This window comes from Saimiri boliviensis, chromosome 16 (genome assembly GCF_048565385.1).
Source record: "Saimiri boliviensis isolate mSaiBol1 chromosome 16, mSaiBol1.pri, whole genome shotgun sequence".
Lineage (NCBI taxonomy): Eukaryota > Metazoa > Chordata > Mammalia > Primates > Cebidae > Saimiri > Saimiri boliviensis.
In genome coordinates, this window is record NC_133464.1 from 13,145,923 (window position 1) to 13,169,326 (window position 23,404).

General features: G+C 43.9%; 1 protein-coding gene across 6 annotated transcripts in view; it reads left to right on the forward strand.

The window, feature by feature from the left end:
• Positions 1–6,777: 6,777 nt before the first annotated feature.
• Positions 6,778–23,404, forward strand: part of GGACT (gamma-glutamylamine cyclotransferase) — a 78,315-nt gene continuing 61,688 nt past the window's right edge. For 5 of the 6 annotated variants that reach the window (XR_012514291.1, XR_012514293.1, XR_012514292.1 and 2 more), the window contains exons 1-2: positions 6,778–6,857; positions 12,678–12,849. The gene's annotated coding sequence lies outside the window, so the exon portion shown is untranslated. Of the gene's footprint in view, positions 6,858–7,060; positions 9,126–12,677; positions 12,850–23,404 lie in introns of those variants that run through there. The other variant, XM_074387480.1, reaches the window with a different exon arrangement.

Consider the following 23,404-nt stretch of genomic DNA (forward strand, 5'->3'; position numbering starts at 1 on the left):
AAGGCGGGGTTACTGAGTGATGAAACAGCTTTCATGGAGAGGGTAAAAGAAGGTGGTCCCCCTACTCGAAGGTGGAAAAGTCCTCCTAATATAGCTGAGTCTGGGGCTTTTGATGGGCTCAGAATGGGGGAGGGGTAGCCTGTAGGCAGTATTGGAAAAGACAACATTTGATTGGTTAAAAGGCATTATTCAGAAAGAATCAATCAGGAAAGGGTGGGCAAACAGGAACAGAAGTTCTGACTCTGTTCTGGGTTGTGAGCTTCATCCTGGACCAGCAGTCTGGTCTTTCAGCCTTCAGGCTATTTCTGGCTTGAAGGTGGGGTTTCACTGGGGACCTGCTCTATATGCCTAGGCATTTGGCTGCCTCTTGTCACTATAGGAGTTGTCCTTGCTTTGGTTAATTTCTCCTCTGTGAATTGACAAGATTGGACTAACCCAGGAGCCTTAAAGAATACCTAGATGCTTAACCCTTTTTTTAAAAAAATGAAATCTTATGGAGAAGTTCACTGGAAGAAGTTATAAAGGTGAGCTGCTTTGCATGCTTATGCAAATCCCATCAAAATCTGTTGTGAAATGTCATAAAGTTTGAAATGCCAACATCTGCATGGAAATAAAGTATTTGGAAGGTTTCTGGTCCTGATATGGCCTGATAAGGTTAAAAAAAAAAAAAAAGTCTCTTAGACTGAAAAAGTAAACTTCTGCCCCCTGTCGTCCACCAGGCTGAGATAATACAGATAAAGACAGCAGCAGAGGGAGCAGGAAACAGGTTCTCCAAGGACACACGCATGTCATATCGGGTTAAATAACCCCCATCTTTGGGTGCTTGTTGCTTTCTTACTGAGAAGCCTCATTCTGGGAAAGCACTGACTATCAGAAGCTTTGCTGTTTGAAGTCATCGGGAGTGAAGCATCTCAATTGCCTGGGGAATCCAAGTCTGTTTGAAACAAGCAGCGTCGATTTCCAACCTGGGTGCAGAGCTTTCCTTAAAGGGTTTCTGGGTGTGCCAGTTGGCATCTGTCATAACTTTGTAGTCTCCAAGGACACAGACCCCCAGACTCCAGACCTGATGTTGACCTGTGCTCACAGCCCTGTCTGCCCTAAACCTGTCAAAACCCTCTTTCCCTTAGATTTCACCTCCACTCCTCCCCTCCCCTAAGTCTTCAAACTGTTACCTTTGCTGAGGCATCCCAGGGTTCCTCTGGCCTCAGTCTTCTCTCCTTGCAACGAGCCAATAAATCTGACTTTATCCGACTACAGTTTTGCACCTGGTGGTCTTTGATTGGGCTTAGACAGGCCACACGGATCGAAGCAGAAGAAATTCTCCCTGGTCTTTACTATTTAATGCAAGAATAAGGATCAAACAGATCATGTACGTGGAAGCGCTTCACTGAGAGAACTACACGTATAGGATTATTTACTGGAACTACTTTTAACGAAGAGGTTCAAATATAAATGATTAGTCCTGATAATATACATTTCAGGGGATATTACCCAGCTTCCCCATTTAAACCTCACGTTAAGAGCACGGATTTTCGGCTCAGCTGCGTTTGAGTTCAAGCTGTTATACTCTCGTTTACTGGCAGTGTACCTCTGAGTTATTTTACCTCTCAGAGTCATTTCACAGGTAGAATGGGGATAATAATATCTGGTTCATACTATTGTTCAGAGGATGACACAAGAGGAGTCACGTGGTGCCTGGTCCATGAGGACCACTGAATATGCATTCATTCCCTACACTGACCACTCAAGGGGAGCCAAGCTACATTTCATTTTGTAATGTCTACATTTCTAGACACCAGATTAGTATTTTTTCCTTGAAAAAGTTACTGTTTGGCTAGCAGTCCAATGACTTGATTGGTAGCAAGAAGATAGGGTTAGAGATGGGTGTGGTTAGAAAGAGCTGCCTATAGCTCTTTCAATGTCATTAGCTTTGAACATGGTGGATAGTGTATTTGGTTGGTCAGATTACTTCTGAGAATTCTTACAGTTGTTCTCCTATTCATGATTAGGGATTTATTCAACAAAACTAAGGAAATAATCTCATCTAGTGCTTTGTTCCGGTCTTTGCTTGTTGTTCCTGAAATTACAGGAAGATGGCAAGAATAGCATAAACCATCTCAACTGCAATTGCTTAGAAAATTTCATATACTTTTTTTTTTAAAGAGATTGCATATCTTTTGTGGAGAAAAGGTCAATGCCTCATTCACAAAAACCTGATGGCAACCCACATCATCTTTAAAACATTAATTCGAGAAATATTGGGATTGAATTTAATGTGAGTGAACTTAGCTTTATGAGGTTGGTTTTCTCTGCTCATTAATTTATTTGTCATGGAAATTGTTTAGCAGTGAGATCTGTTGTAACAAGTAAAATAGCCGCACAGAAAGAAATAATCCTGCTGTTTTTAAACTTAACAACAACTTTTTAGAGCCAGGTTTAGAAATGAAAGAAAGGAATGCAATGATTTGCAGAATATGCGCTACTTGCTGTCTTTTGCACACATGTTTTCTAAATTAGCCGAATTAATCCTACGCTGAAACTGGAGAGTCTTCTTGTTAAGTTCATATTGATTTACACAGGAAAACGATCAAAAAGTAAACCCATGGCGTGAGGTGCTTGAAACATACGCAGGAAGCATTAAGGTCTGGGCTTGTGAAGCTGGGTTCATTAGAGAGACAGTTGCCTAAATCAGCTGTTACAGAAAGGAGAAGAAGGTGTTGAAACAGAAGCCAGAGCAAGAAACACAGTTTGCAGAGAGGGCAAACTTTCTGAAAAAGGGAAGACGTTGAGCATTTTAGGCTTTAGAGTCCACATGGTCTCAGCAGCAGCTACTCAGTGCTGCTGCTGTCCTGTGAAGGCAATCACAGACAATGTCAACAAACAAAATTGTACATACGGACACTGAAACACATCTCATGAACTATTATGACTCTTTCGATTTTTTTCCAAGTATTTAAAAATGTAAAACTCATTATTAGTTTGAAGGCCATAGACAACCAGGTGGTGGGTTGGATTTAGTCTGCAGGCTGCTTAGCCCCGAAGATAATTATTGAACGGTTTACTGGAAAAATTTGATAATATTTCAGTAGATTTTATGGTGTTATTCAGGTGGACTTCAAGTCCGTTATATAACCTCTCCTTTCAGTTGTTTATTTCACATTATAGCCATAGTTTCAAGAGATGCAGGGGATATCTTCCCCTCTATTGGGTGGTACTTGCAATGCTGGAGGCATGTGGGAGAGGTAACACGAAGAGGAGGCTGGCCTCATTTGCATAATATTAAGTAGCATCATATTTAGTTAAATAGGAATATAAATTAGAAATCTATTACACCCAGGTCTGGAGAACAGAGCTCAACAATTACCTGCTCTGATATAGGTAATGCAAATACCAAACTGGTTAATTCTGGTTAAAGACAATTTGCTGGTTTAAATCCTTGGAGCTGATGAAGAAAATATTTGCTGAGCTTTGAACAGATGCTGATACGATTTGGGTCTGTGTCCCCACCCAAATCTCATGCCGAATTGTAATCCCTAGTGTCGGAGGAGGGGCCTGGTGGGAGGTGATTGAATCATGGGGCAGATTTCCTCCTGGCTGTTCTCGTAATAGTGAGTTCTCACAAAATCTGGTTGTTTAAAACTGTGTGGCACCTCCTCCTTTACTCTCTCCTTCTCCTTCTCTCACTCCTCTTCACCTCCTGCCATAATTGTAAGTTTCCTGAGGACTCCCCAGCCACGCTTCCTGTACAGCCTGTAGAACTGTGAGTCAATGAAATCTCTTTTCTTTATAAATTACCAAGTCTCAGGTAGCTCTTTATAGCAATGCATGAACAGACTAACACAGGTGCATAGTGATTTGCTGGCTACATGACCCTAAGCCTAGAGGATGTGGGAGCTTATAGAATGGCAGAGCAAAGGCGCCAGAATGAGCAGAGCTGAACCCTTTGCAGTGAATGACTCAATTGTGTCATTTGAATGCAACCAAACAGACTTGGTGAATCAACCCACTTCCTAAGAGCAGTTGGCTTGCCACCAGAGCAGTTGGCTTGCCAAGGGGTCCTGAGTAACTGACCAACCCTAAACTGACAAACCCAGGACCTGCCTAGACTGACCACAGTCTGCTTTTCTTCAGACACTTTGTGACTTTTGTCCCTATGAGACCCTCGCTTTGCTGTGGACCTGTCTTTACAGCTACAACACCCTGGAGTCTGTCCATACACAAGAAAATCCTCATTTAGCACCGTCTGTCCACCTGCAGAATCTTAGACCCTACTCCTGGCTGACTGAGCCAGAATATGCATTTTTAAACAAGATCCTGGGTTGATTCACGTGTACATTAAACTTTGAGAAGCACTGAGGTACATCCTCAAAAGATGATGGTCTCAAACTTGAACTGGCATCACTCTTTAAAATGTTTATCTCTGGGCCGGGTGCTGTGACTCACGCCTGTAATCCCAGCACTTTGGGAGGCTGAGGCGGGTGGATCACAAGGTCAAGAGATCGAGACCATCCTGGTCAACATGGTGAAACCCTGTCTCTACCTAAAAATACAAAACATTAGCTGGGCATGGTGGTGCATGCCTGTAATCCCAGCTACTCGGGAGGCTGAGGCAGGAGAATTGCCTGAACCCAGGAGGCGGAGGTTGCGGTGAGCCGAGATCACGCCATTGCACTCCAGCCTGGGTAACAAGAGTGAAACTTCGTCTCAAAAAAAAAAAAAAAAAAGTTTATCTCTGGGCTCCACCCTCAGAATTGCTGACTCAGGATGCCTCCTGTGTGGCTGGAGAGTGTACATTTCTAAATACCCAGGAGCTGCCAATGCTGCTGGACTGAGACCACATTTCGAAAACTGCTCTTAAAACTGTGAGTTGTTTTTCAAGAAGTTAAACTGAAGGCTTCATCCCACAGATCCTATTCTATGTTAGATCGGGCTTTCCCAGCCTTACCTGGTGATAGATATAACTTAACATTTGTCTTGGCTAGGCACTGTGGCTCATATCTGTAATCCCAGCGCTTTTAGGAGGCTGAAGTGAGCAGATTGCCTGAGTTCAAGACCAGCCTGGACAACACGGTGAAATCCTTTCTCTACCAAAAATAGAAGAAACTAGCTGGGCATGATGGTGCATGCCTGTGGACCCAGCTACTCAGGAGGCTGAGGTGGGAGGATCACTTGAGCCGGGAAGCAGAGGTTGCAGTGAGCCCATATCATGCTACTATACTCCAACCTGGGTGACAGAGTGAAAACTCATCTCAAAAAACAAAACAAAACAAACAAAAATTTGTCTTGTCTGTCGTCTTTAATTTTCCTTTATCAGAAGAATTATCTATTTGCCTCACTTTTCTTTGCTGACATGATTTTCCTCCCTCAAAAAATAAAGTGGAATCATTCTTGCCCTTCAAAAAAATTAAGATTACTACTCTTAAAAAATAAGTTTTTCTTATACATTTCAATTTAATCATGAAGTTTTCTTAATACATTTCAATTTAATCATGAAGTGTCCAAGACAAGAAAAAAAACTCTATGAAAATCAATGACTTATGTACCTGATGGTTTAGATTTCTTCTGGAATTATACATCTGTTCAAAATACAATCATATCTGCATTGTTAGAAATCTTTGGATAAAAACCAGATTATATAAAGGTTTCAATCAGTCCACATCCCTAAGAAAGTAGAAAGGGCAGGAAATGATTAAGAGGGATTATTACTAATCTGATAAACACAGATTTGTGTCTTTCGGAGAGACAGAAGTGTCACTCTCTCCATATCTGTGCCATTCCTACCACCTGGCCCCCAAGTGGCATTGCTTTAACCCAAAGTCTCTAGGGAAAAATTCCTCTTCCGCTTTTGGTTCTCAGTCCTATAATTTCTGGGCTGAAATAAGTCTTGGGGGCAGGGGAGAGGTGATGTCATCCTTCCAGTCCTTCTCCGACCACAGTTCCATTTTATTTTTTTATTTTTTTTAATTTTTTTTTTTGAGACAGAGTTTCGCTCTTGTTACCCAGGCTGGAGTGCAATGGCGCGATCTCGGCTCACCGCAACCTCCGCCTCCTGGGTTCAGGCAATTCTCCTGCCTCAGCCTCCTGAGTAGCTGGGATTACAGGCACGCGCTACCATGCCCAGCTAATTTTTTGTATTTTTAGTGGAGACGGGGGTTTCACCATGTTGACCAGGTTGGTCTCGATCTCTCGACCTTGTGTTCCACCCGCCTCGGCCTCCCAAAGTGCTGGGATTACAGGCTTGAGCCACCGCGCCCGGCCCACAGTTCCATTTTAAAAGAACATTCTTGAATAAGTGGGCGGTGCGTGGCTAGGTGACAGTCTGTACTCAGCATCAGGGCTGCGTGCGTGCTCAGCTGGGGGCCTTGGTGATGTGTGATGTGATATACACACATGACTTGCATCCCCAGGTGTGTCTGAGCTTGGGTTCATTTGTGCGTGCTGGTGTGTCCATCTGACGTGGCGTGTCCCCAAGCCCATTGAGACGTCTGTGCGTCTCCGTGTTTCATGGGGTGAGGCCCAGGTGTGTCTGGGTTCACACGCAGTTGGGGCTTGAGCCTGAGTACTCAGGTGTGTTAGGGTGCATGTGACTGCGGTGGGGCGTCCCCAGGTGTGTGAAGCTGGTTGCGCTGTGCCTGCGGCGGGGACGTCTTCAGAGGGCATTGGAGTGGGTGGGTCTGGCTGTTAGGCGCCCACGTGTGCCCGCGGCCAGGTGTGTGCGAGGGCGCCGCAGGGGCGGGCGGGCCTCGCGTTCCGCCTGCAGGGGGCGCCGCCCGGGGCGGCCTGGGAGCGCAGGCGCGGGCCAGGCCCTGCATTTCCGCCCCGACCCGGTCCTCCGCGACGGCGCCGGCTGCCGGCAGGTGAGTGAGGGCGGGGGTCGGGGACGCGTCTGCTCCGCCCCCCGCGCGGGGTGTCCTGGGGCTCGCAGGGACTCGGGGCGTCGCTCCCTGCGCGGCGTCCGGGCCGCGGCCGAAGGGACCAGCCGGAGGGAGGGGACAGGGGGACCCAAACGCGACCTTCCAGCGGCGCGCTTGCGGAAACGGGCGGAGGGCGGCCAAAGCCCGGACCCGCCTCTCGCCCCGGCGCCGCTGCTTCCCCGCGGGGGAAACGTGACCGCCCACACGCCGCCTTTCAGAGGACTCCGGGCCGAGCCGGGCGAACGCTTCTCAGAATTGTTTTTAATTTAAAGACTTCCTGTTTGTAAGGGGACTAAAAGTTGCAAAAGAAATCTAAAAACATCTCCTAGCACTTGTGAAATTCCTGATCTAAGGTTTCTTTGGAGCCATTGGTGAAGCTTATGAAATTTTGGAGAAACTTTCTGCCTTGATTGTTCGTTATGGTTATTATCGCTGCTGCCTGACTCTGGGCCAAGCACCACGCCGCTGGCTCAGAGGCCGACTTCGGTGTTTTTTGAACACAGCTTCTTAACACCACGCTTAGCTGATTAATATTGAAGTGATAAGAAAATGCACTAGATTTGTGGCTTTTTTTTTTTTTTTTTTTTTTTTTCCTTTTCCGAGACGGAGTCTCACTCTGTCACCCGGGCTGGAGTTGCAGTGGCATGCTTTCAGCTCACTGCAACCTCCCAGGTTCAAGCAATACTTCTGCCTCAGCCTCCTGAGTAACTAGGATTGCAGGTGTGCGCCACCATGCCCGGCTAATACTTTTGCATTTTTAGTACAGTTGGGTGGTTTCACCATGTTGGCCAGGATGGCCTCAAACTCCTGACCTTGTGCTCTGCCCGCCTTAGCCTCCCAAAGTTCTGGGATTACAGGCGTGAGCCACTGCGCCTGGCCTGTGGCCTTTTTTAAAAGCAGGTTATTCATTTTGCTAAATGTCCCAGAAATTATTAATTAAAAACTAAAAGTGACCTTTACAAAGTGTAGGTCTTACACACACGAACGTGTCCTTATGTATGTTTACCTGTAAATGAAGACTTTTCCCTGGCCTCATTCAATTTATTGAATCCTCAGGTGAGGAGCACCTGCAGTTTGCCCTTATTTTCCCAAAATGCTTTGTTTTCCTGAAACTATTCGCAGGAGAAGCCAAACTTTCCTGAATAAGCAGACCACTGTGCTCTAGTAGAGATTTGTATTATAAAAGTTGAGTTTGCAAAATTAAATTAATTTCTAGTTGGTCGATTTGTGTATGAAAATAATTTGGGCTAGTTGACTTTACTAACTGGACCCTAACTACTACTAGTTAGGAGAGGATGGTTATTTGTGGTGATCTTGGATATCAGGTAGCAGTAAGTAGAATAGAAGAGGGATTTAAAAATTATCTGAGCTGGGCTCAGTGGCTCACGCTTGTAATCCCAGCACTTTGGGAGGCCAAGGCGGGCAGATCACGAGATTAAGAGTTAAAGACCAGCCTGGCCAACACAGTGAAACACTGTCTCTACCAAAATTACAAAAAAATTAGTTGGGCATGGTGGCAGGTTCCTATAATCCCACCTACCCCTGAGGTTGAGGCAGGAGAATCACTTGAACCCAGGAGGCGGAGGTTGCAGTGAGCCGAGATTGCGCCACTGCACTCCAGCCTGGGCAACAGAGCTAGACTCCGTCTAAAAACAAAAATGATCTGTTCATTTTTCTCTGTATTAGTAAGTTTTCCAATTTATGTCCATTCTTGAAGTGAAGTCATTGGAAAGCTTTGTGCCAGCCTCGAGCCAGGGCACCAGCAGGCTGGTGTGGAGGTGTATGTAGTGCAGCAGTGCTTGAAGAGGGTCAGGACCCAAAGAAAGGTGACAGTAAGAGGACAAAATCATGCGCTTCACAGTCCTCTCTAGAACATCCTCCATCTAAGCAAAATCTATTAGGAATTTTAAGAGGCCTCAGTTAAACATGGCCGCCCAGTTTCCTGCTGAACAGGAAGTCATTCTTCAGTTGAAGCTCTGTTATCAGTAAGACGGCTGAGAACAGGGCAGTGGTGTTTAGGCTGTGAGGCCCCTGGACTGCGGAGCTTGCTCCATAAGAGGTATCATGATACCCCCTGAGATGGATTTACAGAAAAGACTCAGCTGTTGGAAGTCTCTGGGATTGTATGGCATCATGAGGAAACAGAACTGGTAAATAGCTAGAATGTAGAGAAGAAGGAAACCAGAGGCAGCTTGCCATTGGAGCTGAGAGGTGAGTGCTCATTGGACGGCCAGGAGAAGGTCAAAGTTGGACAGACCTTAAGCAGAGAGTGATATGTTGTTGCTGTTGGTTTTTTTGTTGTTTTGTTTTTTTTGAGACAAAGTCTTGCTTTTGTCGCCCAGGCTGGAGTGCAGTGGCGCAATCTCAGCTCACCTCAACCTCTGCCTCCCAGGTTCAAGCTATTCTTCTGCCTCAGCATCCTGAGTAGCTGGGATTACAGGCCCCTGCCACCATGCCTGGCTAATTTTTGTATTTTTAGTAGAGATGGGGTTTCACCATGTTGGCCAGGCTGGTCTTGAATTTCTGACCTCAGGTGATTCACCCAACGCGGCCTCCCAAAGTGTTGAGATTACAGGCATGAGTCACCGTGCCTGGCTGAGAATGGTTTTTTAATAGGCAGAGGAGTGAAAGGGTTGGCCAACACCATGAGCAAAAACAAGAAGCTGAAAATTACAGAATGTTCAGAGAAAGGCAGACAACTGGTGTGCTGAGGCTTGCCTCCACGTGGAGAGGGATGCGGCCGGGGCGGCGAGTGCCTGGAAAGCAAGCCTCTTGGTGATAACCTCTGCTTTTTGATCAAGGTTCTGTTTTTGTTTGTTTGTTTGTTTGTTTGTTTTTGCTTCATTAGGCCAATTTTAAGCAAATGTAAAAACACAGTGAAGTCACATAATGAATTTCCAGATATCTATCAAATGGACTTCACAAGTCTTGTTTGGCCATATCTACTTTTTTTTTTTTTTTTTTTGGTTGTGACTGAAGGAGTTTAAAGCAGTTTATTCAAGACAACATGGCATTTCACCCCTAAATTGTTCAGTGTGCTTCTCCAGAGAGAGGGCATTTGCTTGTATAACCATAATATAATTATTGCCTCCTGATGAAATTGACAGTAATTCCTTAACATTTTCTAAAACCTAGTCCATGATCAAATTTCCTTGATCACCTCAAAAATGCACTTATTTTTACTGTTGGTTTCTTTGAATCCAAATCCAGACAAGAATTTGTTGACTGTTATCCTTTCATTTTATTCTAGAGACAGGATCTAGCTATGTTGAGATCACAGCTCACTGTAACCTCGAACTCTCTGATTCAAGCGATCCTCCCACCTCAGCCTCCTGAGTCGCTGGGATTGTAGGCGTTTGCTACAATGCCCAGCTTTTCTTTTTTTTTTTTTTAATTTTAGTTTTTGTAGAGACAGGTCTTGCTGTGTTGCCCAGGCCGATCTTTTTTTTTCTTTTTTGAGATGGAGTTTCACTCACTCTGTCACCCAGGCTAGAGTGCAGTGGCACAATCTTGGCTCACCGCAATCTCTGCCTCCTGGGTTCAAGCAATTCTCCTGCCTCAGCCTCCCAAGTAGCTGGCATGCCCCGCTAATTTTTTTGTATTTTTAGTATAGACGGGGGTTTCAGGTCTCAAACTCCTGAACTCAAGGGTTCCACCTGCCTCAGCCTCCCAGAGTGCTGCTATTACAGGCATGAGGCACCATGCCCAGCTGTTGTCTCTTTCAGTGTAGGGCAGGGGTGGCAAATGTCTTTGTGAAGGTCCAGATACCAGCTCTTTTAGGTTTTGCAGGCCCTGTGGTCTCTGCCTCAACTGCTCAGCTCTGCCATTGTCATGCAGAACTAGCCCGGGGTGATAGTAAATGGATAAGCGTGGCTGTGTTCCAGTAATATTTAATTTCCAAAGCTTTTGTGTTTTAAAATCCACCCACAGGCTGGAGTTACCCACAGGCTGTGGTTTGCTGACCCAGGTCTAGAGCAGCCTTTGTGGGTTTCTTTAATGCCAATGACTATCCATGTTACTTGGTTGATTGCTTGTAGGGTATCTCACATTCTGGATCTGTTAGGTCGCTTTTCGTGGAGTATGGTTCGGCCTGCTTCTCTGTCTCCTACATTCCTGTAAACTGGAAGTTAGATCTAGAGGCTTAATTAGGTTCATGCTTGCCATTTTTGGCAAGTCTACTTCAGAAGTGGTTTGAATTTTTTTAAATCTAAATCTGTCTGACTTTAAAGACTTGGAAACCTTCATCAAAGAAGCTCAACATTACCAAAATAGGAGCTCAGCATTACTAAAATCAGCTTTGCGGCCGGGCGCGGTGGCTCAAGCCTGTAATCCCAGCACTTTGGGAGGCCGAGGTGGGTGGATCACAAGGTCAAGAGATCGAGACCATCCTGGTCAACATGGTGAAACCCCGTCTCTACTAAAAATACAAAACATTAGCTGGGCATGGTGGCGCGTGCCTGTAATCCCAGCTACTCAGGAGGCTGAGGCAGGAGAATTGCCTGAACCCAGGAGGCGGAGGTTGCGGTGAGCCGAGATCACGCCATTGCACTCCAGCCTGGGTAACAAGAGCGAAACTCTGTCTCAAAAAAAAAAAAAAAAAAAAAAAAAAAAAAAAAAAAAATCAGCTTTGCTTGATGGCTGAGAATACACTCTTTTTCTTTCCCTACTTACTTTTCTTATTTGTACGATAGTATATAGCTGTTATTTCTCAAGGAGATCTTTTTTGATTTGTAGTTTTTGTGGCTACCTAGTAGTAGGTGTGTATGAGATACATGTGTAATAATAAACCCTCATTACAGGATATATGAGATGCAGTGTGTAATAAACCTTCATTGCAGGGTGTATGGGATACAATGTGTAATAAACCCTCATTACAGGGTATATGGGATACTATATGTAATAATAAACCCTCATTGCGGGGGGGGGGGGTATATGAGATACAGTGTGTAATAATCCCTTATTAAAGGGTATATGAGTTACAATGTGTGATAATAAACCCTCATTACAGGGTATGTGAGATACAAAGTATAATAATCACATCAGGTTAAATGGGGTATTCATCACATCAAGCATTTATCTTTTGTGTTACAGACAATCTAATGATACTCTTTTAGTTATTTTTAAATGTACAATTACATTATTACTGACTATAGTCACCCTGTTGTGCTATCAAATACTAGATTGTATTCCTGCTTTCTGTGTTTTTGTACCCATTAACCATCTCCACTTTCCCCCAACCCCCAACTACCCTTCCCAGCCTCTGGTAACCATCATTTTGATCCCTATCTCAGTGAGTTCAATTATTTTAATTTTTGGCTCCCACAAATGAGTGAGAACATGCGAAGTTTGTCTTTCCGTACCTGGCTTATTTCACTGAACATAATGGCCCCCAGCTCCACCATATTGTTGCAGATGACAGGATCTCCTTTTTAATGGCTGAATAGTACTCCATTGTGTGTATGTAGCACATTTTCTTTATCCATTCGTCTGCTGATAGACACTTACCAAGGAGGTCTTGAGAACTTTGAGCCCTTTCTCTAGGTCACTGAGAACATGCCTTTATTCAAGGCATTCTTTGGCCCTTCAAGCATGTGGACTACATTTTTGCATTAAATAAAAATATATTACCTCATTGGGCATGTGCCCAGGGTCTGAGATTGCTTTCTAACGGGAGTTAGGTCATTTATGTTTGTTTCTAAGCCCCTTGTCTCTTAAACATTTAACTTTCTTCACTTGACTACTTCTTATCTCACCTCCCAACAGGACTGAAAACTGGATATTTGGTCCCCATGGACCTTCTGGTCACCATGAGAGGTGAACTTACTTTTCCTTGAGTCATTTGGAAGGACTGTGAAGTCAAAAGTTTTTAAGACTCTCGGGCTTATGGAGGTTCTGGATTCCAAGGCAACATTTCTTTGAAGAAACAAGCTTACAGGTAAGAACTGTTAACCTCTATTCTAGAGTGTTCATTGCTCTGAAATTCTATGGGGATGTATGCTGACAAATAATTGGAAGCCCTTGTCTGTTTGTCATTTTATTAGTGGGGGAGCCAAGTATGGTGGCTTATACCATAATTTCAGCACTTTGGGAGGCTGAGGCAGGAGGATCATTTGATCCCAGGAAGTTGATGCTGCAGTGAGCTGTGATTACGCCACTGCTCCAGCTTGGATGAGAGAATTAATTTTTTAAGTTTTTAATTTAAAAATTAAAGGGGGAAGGAAAGGGAAGGAAAGAATATTAGGGAAACTATGCTCATTTCTGCATCTGTTTTTCTATGGGGTTGTGGTCTTTTCTTTTGATTTATAAGAATTATACATTGAGAATACTAATTTTTTATCATACTATAACTATTTCCACCCCATTTTTTGTACTTTGTGTAATACAATCTCTAGGCTTTGCAAAAAAATTTTAATTTTACATAATTAAAAATGTCAGTCTTCCCTTTACAGTGTCTTTGTTTTGTGTCTTGCTTAGAAAGACCTGCCCATTTTAAGGTTTCTTTTTAAAATTCATGTTAACACAGATAAAGGAAACTGTAATGAGAGCTGGGAACATGTGATTCTGAAAAGACTATTGAAGGGGGAGTATTCCTACCAGAAAATATAATACCAAACTAATGCTGGCATTAAGATTTACCCTATGTTGATAAGTGTTGAAGTTGGGAGATGAGTATTTGAGATTTCCTTATATCATTTTCCTACTTTTGTACATATTTTACTTTCCATAACAGAATTGGGTTTTTTTTCCACCAAGAAAAGAATAGCAGGGGGAAATTATATCTTTGTCCCATTCATTCATAGTCAGTAGCTATTTATTAATAGCTGTTCTGAACACTGGAGGGTATCATGTTAATAGATGAAAAAGGTGCTGGAATTTCTGTTATGTGGGGCACCCTAACCTAGATGCTAATATTTGTGTGTCAGACTTCCTGGCTTCTAATCCTGGCACTGCCACTTACTAGCTGGATGATTTTGGACTTTTTAATTAAAAAGATGTGTATAATAACAGCTGTCTGGAGGTTCTAGAGAGAAACTATTTTCTTGCTTTTGTAGCTGCCAGAGGCCACCTGCATTTCTTGGTTTATTGTCCCTTTTCCCCATATTCAAAGCTACCAACATTGCCCTTCTCTGACCGTTTTTGTCATCACATCTGTCAGATCTGATCCAGGACAGGTCTTCCAGTTTTGTGGATTCCTCAATTGGTTAGATTGGGCCCACTTGGGTAATCCAGATTAATCTCTGCATCTCAAGGTGCTCACATCTGTGGAGTCTCTTTTGCCATAGGAGATAACAGATAGGTTCCAGGGGTTAGGATATGAACATCTTTGGGTGGCCATTATTCTGCCAACCACAGATTTGAGGAGACAAAAGAAGGTGAGTGTGGCTGAGTCCTTGGCAGGGAGGAGATGGGACTGGAGAGGGAGCCAGGCAGAGGGTTCTGTAGGTCATCATAAGTTTTGAAGTTCCAACAGTAAGAGGAAGTTGCAGTCAGATTTATTGCCCCAATTCTGGAATCAACTGTTTCTCCAAGGATCCCAGGTTAGCTGTTTTAAAGTGAAAAATGGTACATAGAGACCATAATCTGGACCTAATAGGGTGCTCATTGCTGTTGGATTGGCAGTTGTTTTTAAGCCATTTCAACAGACAGAGATAGGGAAAACCACTGTTCAAGATAAAATATTTCATGAGCTCATTCTGATAACATCCAAGTCTGTTTCTGGACTACAGCATTTTTGCTTGATGTCATAGAACTTATATCCATACCTCTTTCTTCCACTCCACAAATCTCAGTTCAAAACAACCCTAGCATAATTTTGATGCTTTGCTTTAGGCCTCACCACACAGTCACTGCCACAGGGGTATGGGAATTGGGAGGAAGACCACAGAGGTAAAGTGCTGTTTGCGTTACGTCATATCAAGCCTACGTGCTGTGTACATGACTTACCTTGACTACCTGACTGAAATAGTGATTGGCAGGTTTCTTCACTATAAAAGCACACTTTCCCCCTCTCTTCATATTGTGCTTTGAAAGGAAGTCACAGTGAGCAGCCTGTGCTTCTGGAGGGAGGAGTTATTTATGCTTCATCTCCTTAAGGGGGAAGTATCTACATATGTTATTTGGAATTCTTCTGTGCAGGGGGTTTATCTGTTTTCTTGCATTTATTTACTCAGCCAGTTATAGCATTATGGACTCACAGATACTTATTGTATGCTTTAGGTTGTTATCCAGTACTCCTTATTTTATTCTCCAATTGTTCCTGCTTTGGCCTTTGGGAGCCTGTTCTGTTGTCTCCTGGGTCCCTTCGACTTGCTCCATCATTGTGGGCTGCTGTGTTTGTTTATTTTTGAGCACTTCCTTGCTTTCTGGTATTGCTAGATGCCCTAGATTCATCTTGTGTATTCCCTGATCCAGTCTTAGGTTCAGCCATTTCTCTAGGGAGCCCTGCTCCCCTCTGTTGGATATGGTATTAGAAACCACAAGCTGGCCGGGCACGGTGGCTCAAGCCTGTAATCCCAGCACTTTGGGAGGCCGAGGCGGGTGGATCACGAGGTCGAGAGATCGAGACCATCCTGGTCAACATGGTGAAACCCCATCTCTACTAAAAATACAAAAAACTAGCTGGGCGTGGTGGCGCGTGCCTGTAATCCCAGCTACTCAGGAGGCTGAGGCAGGAGAATTGCCTGAACCCAGGAGGCGGAAGTTGCGGTGAGCCGAGATCGCGCCATTGCACTCCAGCCTGGGTAACAAGAGCAAAACTCCGTCTTAAAAAAAAAAAAAAAAAAAAAAAAAGAAACCACAAGCGCACAAGCTGGATGCTGGTATGTTCATTTCTACTGCAGTGGCATTGCTTTTAGGTCCTCTCAGCTGATGGAGCAAGGAAATGTCTATGTGTGTACTGACCTGTGCATATACACATAGCAGCAAATACTTCTGCATGGAGCCATCTGTTTCTGTGAGTCCACACTGCTGTCTCCAGCTCTAATCTGTTGCCCATGGATCATTCTTGCCTTTTCCCTGCTTGTCTCTCACCTCCTACTTCAGCAGTGAGAAACCCGCTCCCATTGCCTGTGGCTCATTTTCCTACTTGTTCAGTACATCTGGGTGTGTCTCAGGGTCAGAATTGCCATTTCACCCTATGGGAACCACTTAATCAACGAGACCCCAGTTTTTATTAATACATGTAGTTCCTTTTGCCTTTAGTCTTGTAAGTAAGTGTGGACTGGGTCAACAGGTGAAACAGTCTCTTTGGGCAGGTTGAAATGAGATCTTACTGCCTTGAGAATATCTTACCTGTCAGATCTACAGGGTGCAGATTCCATGGCTTCCCCTGGCAGTTCTTCTGTGACTTGCGAATCCTGGCTGTCATAGCCTAAGCCAAGGCAGCTTTTGCTATCCTGACTTGACACAGAAGTGTTACTTAGTAACTGTTCATTTACTAGGGCTTCCATAGCAAATCACCACAAACTGGGAGACTTAAGACAACAAAAATTTATTCTTGGCTCACAGAATCCAAAACCAGGAATCAGGCTGCTGTCAGGGCTGCCCTCCCTCCAGAGGCTGTACGGAAAGTCTTTCCCTACCTCTTTCGGCTTCTGCAGCTGCTGACATTCCTTGGCAAGTGGCTGCACAGCTCCCGGCTCTGCTTCCATCTTCACATGGCCTCCTTCTGGGTGTCCATCTTCCCTTCTTTTTCTCATAGGGATATTTGCCATTGGATTCAGGGCCCCTGTAGATTACCCAGGATGTTCTCATCTCAGCTTCCCTAATCAATGACATCTGCAAAGTGTCCCTTTGCCATGTGAGGTACCATAGTCAAAGGTTCTGGGGATTAGGACATGGACATGTTTGTGGGGACCTTTGTTCCATCAGCATCACTTTGTGAATCCGCAGCCATCACAGGATCAGAGCAGATCCTCAGGCATTTTTGGCAGATAAGACCAGGTACCAGTCATCCCCAAGCTGTGTTTCTGGGCTCTTCTACACAGAGGCGGGCCCGTCAGGTCTAGACCTGGCAAGTCCCTCCTTCCTCAGTGCTGAAGGGAGGGACTTTGGGCTGGCGGGAGACATGGATTCCATGCATGAATTCCATCAGCAGAACAGTGCTCAGAACTTTCTTTGATTCACTCTGTAGGGGCAGAAAGGGGGTGATCCTTGTCTACCCCATCATAAGGGTCATGGCTGACACCCCAATACAAAGATTAACAATAGAAAAGCAAAGAACATATGTTCAATCCTGCATGACACGGGACTTTCAGAATGAAGGCCCAAAGACCCAGAGGAACTCTCCAGTTTTTGCTTAGGTTTGAAGAAGCACGGACCGCCATGTGGAAATGTGATGGGAAAAAAGGGTGTGAGCTGATGGAAATAGGCTGAGTGGGGAAGCCCCACAAGGCCTGTCTCCTCAGGTTCTTCTTGGCCTCTCTGTTGCAGCATTTCTTCCTTCTAGGCTTGGGGCAGGACCAAGTTCTTTAGAACATCCTCATTATCCAAGTTCTTTATGGCCAGCTGTTATACAGAAAGCCTGGAGGAAGATTAGAGTAGTGTTTTTAGGTTTTATGACTGGCTTTGGGGGAAGGGGTGGAGGATGAGAGGGGCAAGACAAACACAGGAGAAATTGGGAGAGTCTGAGCTGCTAAGCCCCGCAACTCCTAGGCCCCCCTCTCCCCACTGCAGCAGGCACTCCGGCCTCTGCACCCTGGGGTGGTGTTGCTGTGACTGCTCTTTTACTTACTTGAATTTCATGTTATTTTGTTTTGTATAATTAATTATTTTGTGTACTAGCCTAAACACTGCTGGGCTGTGAGCTCTGACTGGGGGAGAAGCATGCCTTCCTCATTTGAAGTCCACCATCATGCTTTCTACACAGTGCGCAGCCAGGAAGAAAGAACTTACTTCTAGTTAGTCGAGATTATTGATGTTCTGAGTCAGGCCAAAGTAAATTAGAGTAAGAAAGAGCGTATATGGGAAAACTCATGTGATGCTGTGTTCTTGTCCATTTTTCAAATTACCTCATCTATTTTCCAAGCTTTTGAGTGTTAATTACGTCTTCTTGCTGTTGTCATCTGTACTTGGGAGTATGAAGCAGATAAGTTAATGAAAATTAATATTTTTACATCTCATGATGGTTTTATTAACTTACCAGCATTAAATGAGGTTTGAAACGTGTTCTTTGAGCCGTTATTGAAATAATCATAACTGCCTGCTTTGAATTACTCTTCCTCCCTTGATTTGGTTTTCTGCAAAGTTAGATCCAGATTATAAAAGCTTAATAAAAACTTTCAAGAGGAAATTAGAGTATCTCATAAATGAACAAAGAATGCTTTGATGGCATTGCAGGGAACATTTATGAAGTTCTAAGTCACAGTTAACGCAATAATTTTAGGAAGAATGGTGATCAGCAAGATCTTTTACAGCAGAAGTCAAGTAGACTCACAGCTAAGCCAGCGGTACCAGGGTTCTAGGGCTTGAGATCAGCTGGGATGTACCTGCGAATGTACTGACCGTGGGAGCTTTCCAGAAGCTTGGTCACCTGCTTCTCACTGGGTTTCTTAAGCCTCTCTGTCACTTTCCATCTGGGCTAGCTGGCAGATACCTTACGCACATGTGATACATTCTGGACTCTCGGGTTTCAGTGTAGGTGGCATAAGTGGGTGTTTTTATTATGTAGAATAAAGACAAAGTTGGCAGGATATCTGTAAACTTGTGTCCAGGGAGGCTCTCTCTCCACTGGTAGTGTTTGGGATTAGAGCTGTAGAGGCGAAGGTGGCCGCTACCGTGGGAAGAAAGAGGAGTATACTTGGTGTTCGGCCTTTCTCTATGGACCTGCAGAGGCCAGTATCTCCCCGCCAGTATCTCCCCATCAAATAAATGGTTTTCAGAGTCAACTTAGTGATCAGGGCTCTCTTAGAAAACATCTATTTCCCTTCCTATCTTTCTCTTCTGTATTTTAGTTGTGCCTGCGTAAATAACGAGCCCCTGGTGATGAAAGGCAAGTGAAAATATCATTCCCACCCTTAATGCATAACAATTAGGTACAAATTGGCCTTGGACTTGGCTCCTGCAGAGACAGAGACACCTCCTAGTAGATGAACCCTTCTTTCCTCCCTACGTCCTCCCTCCTTTCCTTCTCCCCTTCCTCCCTTTTTTCCCCCGTTTCAGAATTTTGCTGTGAACATTTCCAGACATACTCAAAAGTACAGTAACCCTCGTGTGTCCCCCACCCGGGATCAGAGATCACCACAGCATACTGGCTTTGCCGTGCTTGTTCTCAGTGCCCTCCTCCCTTTGTGTTTTGGAGTTTTGTTTATTTGCTTGTTTTCTAGAGAATTTTGAAGCAAATGCCGGAAATCATGTCATTTCATCCCCAAATATTTTAGAATGAATTTTGAGGATTTTTAACATAAATATAATTCTACCCAACAATGAAAAATTATTCCTTAATATCTTTTAATACTGTATTTTGATTTCCTTTCTTTTTCTTTTCTTTCTCTCTTTCTTCTTTTGAGATGGCATATTGCTCTGTCACCCAGGCTGGAGTGCAATGGCGTGATCCTGGCTCATTGCAACCTTCACCTCTCGGGTTCAAGTGATTCTCCTGCCTTAGCCTCTTGAGTAGCTGGGACTACAGGTACTTGCCACCACATCCAGCTAATTTTTTTATTTTTAATAGAGATGTGGTTTCGACATGTTGGCCAGGCTGGTCTTAAACTCCTGCCTCAGGTTGTCCTCCTACCTCGGCTTCCCAAAGTGCTGGGATTATAGGTGTGAGCCACTGTGCCTGGCCTGTTTTTCTAAAACAAGGCCTGTCAGTTGGTTTATTCAAGTCAGAATTTTAAAATTCCATCTATTATATTTGATATATGCATCTCTTGTCTCTTAAAAATAATTTTGTATGCCAGGCATTAATTAGATTCAGAGTGTTCTTATTCTTTTACCTTTCATTTTTAACTGTTTTAGAGTAGTTGCATGCTCTCATGCTTTCATTCATTGTTATTAAGTTTACATACAGTAAAACCAGCTTGTTCCTGCAATGTGGCTAGCTTTAAAACGTGTGGATTCTTATACTGGCCATCACCAATGGTATACAGAGTAGTCCCGTCACCAGAAAGCTAGGAAACAAACCCTCCCTCATTCTGCCCCTCTGTAGTCCAGCCCTCCCCTCCTCAAACCCTGACAGCCTTGAGTTGTTCTTCATCCTCGTATGTTTTGCCTTTTCCAGAATGTCATATAAGTGGAATGATATAATGTGCAACCTTTGAGGCTGACTTTGCACTCTGACAGTGCCTTTGAGGTTCGTCTGCTTGTGTATGTATGCTTTCTTCTTGCCGTTGTCTGGATGTACTGCAGCATGTGTATCCACTCACAGTTGAAGGCCATTTGGATTATTTAGAGTTTTTTGTGATTTTGAATACAGCTTCTGTATACAAGTCATCTTTCATCTTTCTAGGGTAAATTCCTAGAAGTGCAATTGCTGGGTTATAATTTTGTGAGGATTTAATTTCATAGGAAACTTTCCACAGTCCTGTACTGTTTTGCATTCTCACCCGCAATGGTGAGAGTTCCAGTTGCTTCACATCCTTCTTGGCACCTCATGTTATCAGTTTGGTGTTTCTTCATTTGAGCCATCCTAATAGATGTGTTGTTTCTATTTTTATTAGGTTTTTGAAATTATAAAAATTTTTTTAAATAATTCTTTTATAAGTTATTGGATTAAATTTATGTTGTATACCCATTATCAAAATAAATACTGGTTTTCTGATGATTTTTTTACATTGAAATATGGTAACTATACTGAAAAATAAAATGAAGCCAGAATATTATAAGAGTCATTCTTAAATCTCACTAATTGAGAGATTATATTTGGCAAACTATTACAAAATAATATCTGAATTCACAGTGCACTTTGCAGTGCAAGATCCATTCATTATATGCATCTCATTCCCGAGCATCTCATTCCTGTTTGACCGTTAGTGACTAGTAGTGCCATGTCTGCTTTTGCCATCAGTGTTATGCTAGAGTGGATTGGTCGGTGAATAGTTGATTACATGAAAACAAACTGGACGTCAGCAGAGAGTAATTTGTTTGAATGCCCTTTAGCTGCAGTGAACACCACTGGAGTTGCTGTTTGTTTTTTAGACAGGGTCTCACTGTGTTGCCCAGGCTGGAGTGCAGTGGCACAGTCACGGCTCACTGCAGCCTTGACCTTCTGGGCTCAAGTGATCCTCTTGCCTCAGCCTCCCCAAGTACCTGGGACCACAGATGTGCACCACCACACCCTGCTATTTTTTAAATTTTTTTATAGAAATGGGGTCTTGCTATGTTGCCTGCACTGATCCCATTATAGGTTTTGTTTTTCTTTCTTTCTTTTCTTTTCTTTTCTTTTTTTTTTTTTTTTTTTTTGGAGACAGAGTCTTGCTCTGTTGCTCAGGCTGAAGTGCAGTGGAGCAATCTTAGCTCACTGCAACCTCTGCCTTCAGGTTCAAGTGATTCTCTTGCCTCAGCTTCCTGAGTAGCCGGGACTATAGGCACGCATCACCATACCCAGCTCATTTTTGTATTTTTAGTAGAGATCGGGTTTCACCGTGTTGGCCAGGCTGGTCTTGAACTCCTGACCTCTTGATCTGCCTGCCTCAGCATCCCATAGTGCTGGGATTACAGGCACGAGCCACTGCACCTGGCCCCATCATAGCTTTTTTTTTTTTCCAATGGGCTGCTTTAATGTGTCTGTAGCAGTAGTCAAAGCTTGCATTTGAATACCTTTTTCCTTATTAAAACATGGTGAACTCAGGGAAGAAAACGATTTGAAATTTTGAAACAAAAATCATGCATCTATCTCTTTGATTTAGGAACAATAGTCACTGGTCACTATTGGTTGAAAGTCTGGAGTTGACTCCTGGGTTAGTTACTAAAATGCCACTGTCAATGTTGTTTGTCATCTCTCACTCCTCCCTTGTGATGAAACTGGGAAGGTCTCTGGGTATACAGGTCATTGCTGAGGGAGGTCCTTTTGTAAAATCAAGCCTCATCCATTGACTGCTGTGGTTTGGGCTTCCAGTTGGTGGTAGTATTTGAAAAACACAGAATGGCGGTTCCTGTCATCTACTTGGAAGAACAGTAGCATATCGGTTTTATTTTGTGACTTGAACTTCCCTGTTATTCCTTCTGAAAAGTTGCTGGAGTGTTTGACCTATTGATATTGACAGACCTTCCTTTCTAATATAGGGACATCACAAAGGAAAAACTGAACTGACAAAGGAAGACTGAGGGCAGACATCAGATGGGCTTTTGAGGTTGCTGTGGCTGAAGCCTCAGAGGCCACGTGCTGGGAAGATTTGGTTCCCGGTGTCAAAGAAATAGGATAGATTTCTTTCTCTCTCTCTCTCTCTCTTTTTTTTTTCTTTTTGAGATGGAGTCTCGCTCTGTTGCCAGGCTGGAGTACAGTGACTTGATCTCAGCTCACTGCAACCTCCGCCTCCCAGGTTCAAGCTATTCCCCTGCCTCAGCCTCTTGAGTAGCTGTGATTACAGGTGTGCACCACCAGGCCCAGCAATTTTTTTGTATTTTAGTAGAGATGGGGTTTCACCATGTTGGCCAGGATGGTCTCAGTCTCCTTACCTCGTGTTCTGCTTGTCTCAGCCTCCCAAGGTGTCTGTTTTTTTTTTTTTTTTTTTAAACATGTAAGTGTGATTTATTTATGATGATGTGATATTCTGGAGGAAGCAGTTATGTTATTTCCTTTTATTATTTCAGCTTTTATTTTAGATACAGGAAGTACCTGTGCAGGTTTTTTGCAGAGCGTGTTTCACCCAGGTAGTGGCACAGTTCTCAGTGGGTCACTTCCACCCCCTGCCTACCTCCCTCTCTCCCACTTCCCACTCTAGTATCCTCAGTGTCTCCTGCTCCCAGGTTTATGTCCATGTGTGCTCTCTGTTTAGCTCCCACTTCTAAGTGACAACACGTGGTATTTGACTGACCTACCTTCCTTCCTTCCTTCCTGTCTTCCTTCCTTCCTTCTTTCGCTCCTCCCTCTTCCCTCCCTCCCTTCCTCTCTCCCTCTCTCTTTCTCTTTCTCTCTTTCTCTCTTTCTTTCAACTGAGTCTTGCTCTGTCATGCAGGAGTGCAGTGGTGTGATCTCGGCTTACTGCAACCTTTACTTCCTGGGCTCAAGCAATTCTCCTGCCTCAGCCTCCCACGTAGCTGGGACCACAGGCACGCACTACCACGCTCGACTAATTTTTGTTATTTTTAGTAGAGATGGGGTTTTGCCATGTTGGCCAGGCTGGTCTCACACTCCTGACCTCAAATGATCACTCCCACCTCAGCCTCCCAAAAATTGTTAGGATTACAGGTGTGAGCCACCATGCCTGGCCAGGCGTTCTGTTCCTGCTTTAATTTACTTAAGCATGTGGCCTCCAGCTGCATCCATGTTGCTGCAAAGGACATGATTTCTTTCTTTTTTATGGCTGTGTAGTAGTCCATGCTGTATATAT